This window comes from Triticum aestivum, chromosome 5B, assembly GCF_018294505.1.
Source record: "Triticum aestivum cultivar Chinese Spring chromosome 5B, IWGSC CS RefSeq v2.1, whole genome shotgun sequence".
NCBI classification, from domain to species: domain Eukaryota; kingdom Viridiplantae; phylum Streptophyta; class Magnoliopsida; order Poales; family Poaceae; genus Triticum; species Triticum aestivum.
In genome coordinates this window covers 448,964,081-448,974,685 of record NC_057807.1, presented here as the reverse complement: position 1 = coordinate 448,974,685, position 10,605 = coordinate 448,964,081, and positions in this window count along the sequence as shown.

Genomic DNA, 10,605 nt, shown 5'->3' with positions numbered 1-10,605 from the left:
CTTAGTCGTGGAGCCATCGCAACGAGATAGCTTAAAAGGGTTAAACCGGACAAAGGACACAGGGAGTTTATACTGTTTCGGCCCCTTGCGGTGAAGGTAAAAGCCTACGATCCAGTTGTGGTGGAATTGATGGGGTCCCGATGATCAGGGAGCAAATCCGCTTTACCTGGCTCTCGAGTTATTGTTTCCTGTCCTTGAACCGCCGCTGGGTCGTCCCTTTATATACACAGGTTGACGCCTGACGGTTTACAGAATCCCGAGGTCGGATCATACATGCGTCCGGCTCGGTTTCTACCTTTTCCTATCTTACAATACAAGTTACATATCTCATGGCGGTTTACGTCTATGAGCCCTAATCCGCCCTTGGGCTCTGGACCTTTAAGTCTCTGTATTAAAGCGCCATACTCCTTGTCTTCATGGGCTTCAATACGGATGATTCCTTGTGAGTATAACCCGGCCCCTCTGGTGGTTTATACTCAGTAGTTATATCCCCAACATTAGGCCCCAGATTGATTTGAACCTGTTCATGTCAATCTTCAATACTTAGAAAAATTTCATTTTGAACATCTTCGTATCAACCTTGTAAACCGCCATGACATCATCTTCATGTGAACTTTTTAAACCGCCATGATGTCATCTTCCGAGATCGTAATAAATCGCCATGACGTCACCTGCTTATTAAAACCTATAAATACTTCCCTTTATTAATGAACCTCCAAAGACCGAGGCGACAACTGTGACACATATGCATTTTTTGGGTTCCTCAATTCCCGCGCCTGTCACTTATCCCTTCGCCTTATAAATAGGACCAGGGGTCATTTTTCCCTTTTTCCCTTTTGTGTCTCTTCTCTTCGTCGTCTTCCTCGCGTCACCTTAGTACTCGAGCGCAGCCGCCGCTGTCGACTTTTGCCTCTGCTCCAACAACGGCCGATGCATCAACCTGTTTTGATCAGAAAAACGCGGTGCCTCACTGCTACTCCTTCAACCTCTGTAAGTTTTCTTTCCCTCTTCCCCAGATCTACTGCTCGGGTTTCAGTGTTCTTCGGTGTTTGCCAGTGTTCTTCACTTGTACCTTGCTGCTACATTAGAACTTGATAAAACTCGATTTTCTCCCTGTGCGGCCGTAGCTATAGTCCATTTCCCTCATCATAGCATCCCTTCTTCAGTAAACAGATCCCATCTGGTTTTTAGCTGTTCCGCTATCACCTTTTAGGGCTTTGGAATTTTCTCCTTTTTAGAACTGTGGTAGATCCAAAATCATAATACCAACCTGTGAAACCTATTTGTGCAATACTTAGGATTTTTTTTCAGATCTGTAACTTCCACACCATTATAGGCGGTTTAACCTTTAGAAAATGATAATCCGCCAGGTACCATTAGCCCTCTCTTAAACCGCCAACTCGACCTTAATGTCAGAATCCGGTTTATCCTGTACATATGTTTTGATATCTCCTTCCCCCGGCCTGATGCCGGTTTATGCATATCTGTCATAAATCGTAAACCGGCTTTAATCCTTTTTTCCAGCTTGTCATCGAAATGGCCAAACAGTTCTATGCTTGCAATTGGGTCCCTTCCCGGGTTACTGAAGAGCAACTGACTGGGTACGTTTTAATTGGCGCTTTAGCGAGCCAAGAAACCATCCACTGGAGGGTCCCCAGTCCAAAAAATCCTCCTGAGCCCCAGAATGGAGAAGTAATTGTGTTTACTGATCATCTAAATCAAGGGTTCAGTCCTCCTGAATGAAAATTCTTCCGTGATGTGCTTGCTAGCTTCCAGATCCGCCCTCAAGATATTGGACCAAACTCTGTGTCCAATATTTGCAATTTTCAATTATTTTGCAAAGTCTATCTGCAAGAGGAACCCATTGTCGAGCTATTCCGGGACTTCTTTTACTTAAACCATCGTACTGAATTTACGGACGGGCCCAACACTGAACTTGGCGGCTTTTCAATCCAGAAGAGAAAGGATGTTGACTTTCCTCACGCCAAACATCATAGCCACCCCAAGGACTGGAATCAGACTTGGTTTTACTGCCGCAACACAGCTCCGGATGATGAAAATCCTCTACCGGGTTATCGTGCGTACCGGCTTACCAAAACTCATCCGGTTCCTCAACGATTAACTACCAAGGAACGATCAAAATATGCCCCTCAGCTATCAAAACTCAGAGCTTTTGTTGCAAATGGTCTGACAGGCGTTTATTTTGTTCGATGCTGGGTTTCTTGGAGTATTCTGCCTTTAAGCCGACGCCCCGGTTTAATGTGTGAATACACAGGGGATCTGAAAGACCCTCAACGTCATATTGACATCCAGCTCACTGATGATGAAGTCACTGAAGCTGTCAAGAAAATGCTTGATGAACCGGTGGCTGCATGTAGCAGAGTAGGGCTTAGTCCCTTCTGCGCGTCCAACAAACCGCCAGCTGTAAGAATTGCCTCATTTTTGTCTTAATTCGCCCCCTCTTAAAAACTCCTTTACAATTCGTTGTCCATCTGTGCAGGGTGATGATCCGTTCTGGAAGAGGAAATCACAAGATAAACCGGCGAAGCCGCAGGATAAACCGGTGAGAGCGCCTCGCGTCAAGACCAGGGTTACAAAGAGGCTAGCAAAGAAGAAAACCACCGAGGCCTCTGACCTGCCCAATGATGAAGAGCTTGATGACCTGGAGTTGGAGGTAGAACTTGACTCTCTTGGTTCTTTTTCCATACATCTCATTGATAATGATTATTATCAGGATGATGCGGAAGCTAGCCGCGCTGGTGATGCAGAGATAATTGTTCTATCTTCCGACTCAAATCATGTACCAGTATAAAAACTCCGTCGAGCAGTCTGGAAAGTAAAATATTCACACCTTCTTGCTTATTCGGATCCACACTTTTCTTTGAAGACACAACAGCATGAAGCTCGCTGCACAACTTGGCATAGCGGCCAATTGGTGACCTCCTCTGGTTTACCGAACTCTCCGGTTCGAAAATGCCGCCAAGAGGTTTCTTATATTCCTGACACACTTTATCCTAAAACGGGTCACTTCCGATATCCTCTTAATCCGTCTGATTCAAATTATCAGGGAACCTCCCATTCATCATCCGACGAGTCATCTACCACACAAATGCCTCCACTCAAGACTGTTCCTGGGTAAGTATATTATACTTAACCCTTTATGCCTTGTACTGGTTTATTGTACTAACCTCTGCATCTATTTTTTGGGTGCCAAAGCCAGAGTTAGCAAGAAAGCCAAACTGACTAAACCAACTGATGATAATCCGGCCACTGAACCGAAGAAGACCTCAGAGGCTCTTGATCAGAATGCTGATATTATCCTGGATGATCCGGTACCTCAGGCTCAGGACACTTTTGCTGAACGGGAGAGATAAATCCGACAATCCAGTCTGCTGATCTGCCAAGCCCATATGTCGATCCACCAAGCCCGGCAAGAACATCTGATAAACCACCAAGCCCAGCCAAAACTGTTGATGGCACCACAGATGATGTTGTGATTACCGGTTTTGGTCATACTGCTCCTGGCAACCCTGTCGCTTTATCAAAGCATAGTGCCAAGGAAGAATTTTCTGCTGTGGCCAAGGGCAAGTGGAAAACAGATTTATATGCTCAGGACATCCACTCTGGATATTTAAACCATCTGTATACAAGCCGCGATTATGAAGCCGGTTTAGTAGGTCTGATGAAAGAGCGATATGAGGTAAATATCTATTCCTTTTGCACAAATTTTCTTTCCTTAGAACTGGCTTAGAATATCAACTCCAGTGGCCCCCAAGGGCCGGTTCATAAAATTATTGTGAACTGGGATTTGTAGTAGAATAATATTGATTTTTTGCTGGCGTAGCCCCCAAGGGTCGGTTTATACCTTTAGGATGAACTGGTACTTTTCCTGTCATGAAGGTTCGATATGCATTAGCCCCCAAGTGCCAAGTATAGAACTTGTTGTGTGCTTGGGACTTAAAATGTTAGTTGATAAAAAACAATCCGCATTAGCCCCCAAGTGCCAAGTGTATAACTTGTTATGTGCTTGGGACTTAAAATGTCAGTTGATAAAAAGCAATCCGCATTAGCCCCCAAGTGCCAAGTGTATAACTTGTTATGTGCTTGGGACTTCAAAGATGCACTACCAACTTGTCGTGGAATTGTCACGTCAGATGTCCTAAGGAATGGACTTCGTCATGGAGCCATTGCAACTAGGAAGCTCACGTCAGATGTCCTAAGGAACGGACTTCGTCGTGGAGCCATCGCAACTAGGAAGCTTGAAGGGGTTAAACGGGACAAGAGACACGAGATTTATACTGGTTCGGCCCCTTACGGTGAAGGTAAAAGCCTACGATCCAGTTTTGAGTGGGATTGCTTATGTCTCGACCACCAGGGAGCAAATCGCTTGACCTAGCTCTCGAGTTGTTGTTACTTGCCCTGAACCGCCGTCGGGTCATCCCTTTATATACAGAGGTCGACGCCCAGCGGCTCTACAGAGTCCCGGCCAGCTTATAAACAGTATCCATCTCGGTCTCTTAATATTTCTTGCCTTACAATACAAGTCATACCTATACGGCGGTTTATCACTACGGGCCTTAAGTTACCTCTGGGCCTTGGGCCCTTACTAAGCCGCCGTCTTCAACCTTGAGCTTTGGGCTTCAAGAATGCTTACAGGTATAACCCGGCCCCTCTCGACGGGTCATAACAAATAGTTATATCCCCAACATTAGGCCCCAGATTGATTTGAACTGGTTCATGTCAGTCTTTGACACTTAAATGCATGTTTTGTCCTGGCGGGCCATGACATCACCTATCATAAATGCATGTTTTTTGTCCAATACATCTCAACGGATCTCTGTCTTAATGACCATCCGAAAACCGAGGCGCCTCTGTAGCTGGATAACTATGTTTTTTCGACCTCCTCGTTTTTCATGCCCATTCAATAGGTTTTTCCTTATAAATAGACCCGACTTGGTCTCCTCTCATTCTCCATTTGGCATCATCTTCCTCTCGCCCCCATCTGCCACCAGAGCTCCGCCGCCGTCGCCACTGCGCCCTTCGTCCTCATCGAGCTTGGCTACTGCATCGACCTGATCTTGACCAGAGAACGCAGCGCTCCTCCTTCGCAGATCCTCTGCAGTAAGTTTTCCCCTTTCTGTGCCATAGATCCGCATTAGGGCTAGTCGTGTTCCTCTATACGGGCATAGTTCATCCAAGCTGTTTTATTTTTCTTTGCCACGGCTTCTCCTGATCCAAAAACCCCCATGGATCTGATGCGGTTCGTGTTCCGCATCCATTTTGATTAATAGTAGACCTCCTTTCCTTGTAAGAAAATCTCATTACAACATATGAACTTCTCTGCGCCCTGTTTTTAGGTCTAGTAATATTTCTTTTCTGAACCTTTATTTGATCCAAAATAACTGCTGCAAAATGTGAAACCTGTTTGTACAACACGTAGGCAAAATCCATATTCTGTTAGATTCATCTAGTCACGGCGACTCTAATCACCGGCTTTTAAGGAAGTAAAGCTTAATTAACAACCTGAACCACCTCTGTCGGTTTAAATAATGCTGACGGCTTATAAATCCCATGGTGGATTAAGTAACCAGGACATAATTATCCTTATACCATTAGGCCCCTTCATAAGTCGCCATATTGCTATTCACAGTAATACTTTTAACCTGCCCGGCTTAAATTTGAACCGACCCTTTTACTTTGTCTTAGGCTTTCAAATAGAATGGCGCCCAAGGCACCTACCTCTTGCAACTGGGTGAAATCCATTGTCACTGACAGCACCTTGAATGATTTTGTGAAAACCGGCTATCTGCCGAAGAAAGAAGTCATGCCTTATCGTGCTCCTAACCCGGATGAAGAATTTCCTCAACCCAAAGAAGGGGAGGTCATTGTTTTCACAGATCATATGAACCAGCGTTTTACTCCTCCTGGTTCAAAGTTTTTCAGAGATGTGCTGAAGTTTTTTGACCTTCACCCACAAGACATTGGACCCAATTCCGTGTCTAATATCTGCAACTTCCAAGTGTTCAGCGAAGTTTATCTTGGTGAAGAACCCAATTTACTGCTCTTCAGAGAAATGTTCTATTTGAACCGCCAGACGGAGTGCGCCAGCGGCCAGAGCTTGGAACTTGGCGGAGTTTCAATCCAGCGCCGCAGAGATGTGATCTTTCCCTATGCTAACCCGCCAAGCCATCCTAAAGACTCGAACATGACATGGTTCTACTGCAAGGACACCTCTCCGGCTGACGAGAACCCTCTGCCCGGCTTTCGCGCCCTTCGTCTTGACACCAATCACCCTCTGCCTAACAAGATTACTGCCGCAGAGCGCAAATCCCTTGCTCCTACCCTGGCTAAAATCAAGGCTCTGCTGGGGAACGGGTTGACTGGTATTGACCTGGTTCGGGTCTGGCTTGCCTGGAGAGTTATTCCATTGAGCCGTCGCACCGTCTTAATGCGCAAATATACCGGCGCCAAGAATGACCCCCTGCGCCATAGCCCTGACGACTTACCTGCTCATGTTGTTGATGGCATGACCAAATCTCTCCTCAACGAGAGTCTGGCGGATTGTGGCAAAGTGGATCTAGCCCCTTTCTGCAAAGATAACCCGGCTCCAAAGGTAAACCGCCCATATGAAATGTTTATCTTAATTTCTTAATGTTTCCCTCATACTCATGAATATGCTTAATCCTTGCAGGCGGGTGATAAATTTTGGAAAGTTAAATATGAATGATCATGAAGCTGCCAAGAGAGCAAGAAAGGAAAAGAAAGCCGCCAGGAAAGAAGTTGTCAAAAAGAAGGGCAAGAAAGCTACCGCTTCTGACCTACTTCGGCTATTGTACTCTTCTGAGTCGGAGGTAGCCCTTGACTCTCTCGGCTTATTTTTTAATCATCTTATTGACACTAATCATCAGCAGGAGGACACTAGGACAAGCCGTAGCAAGGCTGATGAGGTAACTATCCTTTCCTCCGACTCCGAGCCTTTGCCAAGACGGAAAATCCGCAGAGTGACCCGGAAAGTAAGATTTTCTCATCCTCTAGCTCATCATGATCCTCAATTTCTTTTGAAGCGGCAAACTCATGAGAGCCGGAGGCAGACCCAGACCAGCAAGGACGCGAAGCTCTCCTCCGGCTTACCAAACAGTCCAAGGAAACGCCGGACTGAGGTTACCTCTACTTTAAATAAGTTTTACCCCTTGGCGGGTCTCTTTCGTCAACCACTCAATCCCCCTGACTCGGATTATCAGGATACTTCCCCTTCCTCCGGCGAGTCATTGCAGTCCAATCTGCCAGCCTTCAAGACTGCTCCAGGGTATACTAACCCGTTCATCTTGTATTTATTTAAATCCCTTTCGCCTGTATTAATCTTTTATTTTGGCACAATGGTCAAGCCAAACCCAACAAGAGGGTTAGGAAGAACAAACCAGCTGAAGACAGAGTTGTAACTGAGCCGGCTCCTGAAACAACCATGACGGACTCAAATACTCATGAACCGCCATCTGAACCAGCGCAAAATGTGCCACCTCCTTCTACCGACCTGCCCACTGACCAAGCTGCCAATGACTCAGAAAATCCCAAGCCTCCAAGCCCAATCCGGACAGATGATCCTTCCAATGCTGATATAGAAATCACTAGAACCGGCTATGTTGAGCCGGGGAAGCCAACTGTACTGGCTAAATGTCCTGCCAAGGAAGAACTTTTGTACCAACGCCGAGTCAAGATGGATGTTGCTAATTATGCTCATATGAGCATTGGAGATATCTTTTCTGGCTTTATGAGTCAAGTGCACAACAGCCGGGACCTCGAAGTTGACATGGTAAAGCAAATGCATCACAAATTCGAGCTATAACCTGTTCTCTCTTGTTCATTATCCTTTAGTACATTAGCCCCCAAGTCTGCTACTTATGATGCTTATGCTGTAGACTTAGAAACAAAATTAGAAATAAAAAGAAAAAAAATCCGGCTTACCATGTAGTCCCCAAGGGTGGCTTAACCAATATGGCTGAGCCGATTCTTCATAGAGAAATTCGTATAGTTCTTTGAACAGCAGTACACATTAGCCCCCAAGTGCCAAGTATTATTGCTTGCAAAATGCTTGAGACTTAGTCTTATAAATCGCCATCTGACGAACCGCCCTGGAAAAGAAAACTCTTTGGGGCATTAGCCCCCAAGTGCCAAGTGTTGGTGCTGGCACATTACTTGGGACTTGAATATTGCATAAACAATTTGCTTGACTTGAACTTTGCACTTGTATAGGCCACCACGAGCCAGCTTGAGTCCGAAGTGACTAATCTGAAGAGCCGCCTTGATACCCAAGAGCCGGAACTTGAAAAGGCAAACACCAAGTTCAAATTTAGTATTTCTGAACAAGAAAAACTGAAGAAAGAATTTGAGGCTGAAAAGAAAGCCTGGGCGGATGAAAAGACCACGCTGATAAGCCGAGCTGAGAAAGTAGAGGCGGCTCTGGGAGAAATCACTGGTGAATTATCCGGTTTAAAGCGCCATATTTCCCAAATGGTCTCAGCCATCTTTGGTAATTCGCCTTACGATTGTGTAAATATCTAAGTCGTGCAATAGATCATACGCCTGGAATTAATTCTCCTAATTATGCTTATACAGGCCCCAGAAGTTCAAACTTGAACCAAAACATGATGATTAAGCTGAAGGCAGTGTACACCTTGGTGGAACAATTGTACACCGGGTCGCAACGTACAATTGCTTCGGTGGCCCTGTCCAACGAAAGGCCAACCCTCCTGGCACATGTCTTGAGGAAGCTTTCAATTCTTTCGCAACGGATCACTGAACTAAGACGGTCAGCTGCAAGAGCCGGAGTGCTAAATGCTCTAAGCCGGGCGAAAGCCTGGTTACCGGAACTAGACCCGGCGGATATCGCCATTGGTTATCCAAGCCTGAAGGAAGATGGCACGCCATTTGAAGACGTTGATTTTCTCGCCTGTGTCAAAGAGATACGCCCCGTGGCGACTCTTATAGCCAATGAAGTGGATCTTACCAAGTACCAGGCGGGTTACGATGAAGAGAATCAAAGAATTCCAATGCCTCAATACGATGTGACTAGTCTGATTCCTCCACCTCGTAAGCATACCTTTGCTCCTGAAGTTGACCCGGCCAGTCTTGTTGACAATGAAGCTGAATTTGAAGCCTTGAACAACATTGACTGGTGATCATCAACCTTCCAGGAAAAGGAGCAGGGAACAGGCGCGGAGAGGGCTAACCCGGACGCTTCCGGGCAATCCTGAAGGTGAACTTGTCATGGCGGCTCATACCTGTGGTATAAGAAACAATGTGAACTTATTTGGACTGAATGAGTCCTGTAATAGGATAGAAATAACTTTGTTTTGTGGCCGTGCCATCATGCACGTCGTTGATGCTTTGTTAAACCACCATGGTTATATCCATGCATGCATGATCAGGGTTCAAAAATTGTCCTTCAACAGACTGCAAAAAATCCCTTGACATCGGACAACCAGGCGGGTCAAAAGGATTAAAAAACAATCATAGATTAGCTTGTTGCAAAAAACACAACTATGATATGATGCTTAAGACTTCTCAAATTTGCACCACCGGTTTATATGACCCGGTCAGTAAGGGTGATAACCCAATGTTTGGATACCTGATAACTTCAAAGGTACAATGATGCTTATAGATCGGCGACTCATCAATCAATACTGAGCCGGGTTACAGCAATCATACTTGTAAGCCTCAGAAAAAATCTCAAGTCAAGCAAGGGGGTTTCCAAAGACAACTTAAATCGAAGGAGAAGTAAAAAATGGCAACGCTACTGATTCGAATACGATCAGTGAACCGTTCCAAAGGGGTTTAAGCTAGGATTCGAATACGATCACGTAGCCCCCAATGGCTTTGGCATTGCGCCAATCAAGAGGGTACCGACAGTTGTGTTCTCTTTGGTTCGAATACGACCTATGTTTGAACAGGAAGCCCCCTAATGACCTTGAGAGTTTTTTTAACGACTCTGATTTGAATACGATCAAAGTCGGTTCTTAGAGGGGTTAAGCTATGACTCGAATACGATCAAGAAGACCCCAAGCAAGCTCGGCAGTGTGCCAATCAAAAGGGTACCGACAGTTATTTTCTCTTTGGTTCGAATACGACCTATGTTTGAACAGGAAGCCCCCTAGTGATCATAATTTTTAACGGCTAGATTCGAATACGATCATAAGCCGAATCAAATGGGTTAAGCCGGATAAATGTGATCAGCCCCCAAGTTATCATGTGAAAGAATAATGACAATGATAATGACAAATTTACCTTGGTTTGAGGGAAATAAGGACAGAGGTCCTGCTTTATTATTTATCATAATATATACATTGGCAAAAATATTTACATCAGGGGAGCCTATGGCTCAAGTATAGTAGGGCCGAAGATGAGCAATATTCCATGGCCTCTGGGTCTCCTCCTCCGACTTACGTGAGTCTTTGTGCTCTCGAACATCGATAAAGTAATATGACCCATTATTCAAGTTCTTGCTAACCACAAAGGGTCCTTCCAAAGGTGGTGATAACTTGTGTGCATCCGTTTGATCCTGGGTGAGCCGGAGCACCAAATCCCCTTCCTGAAAAGCTCTGGACTTAA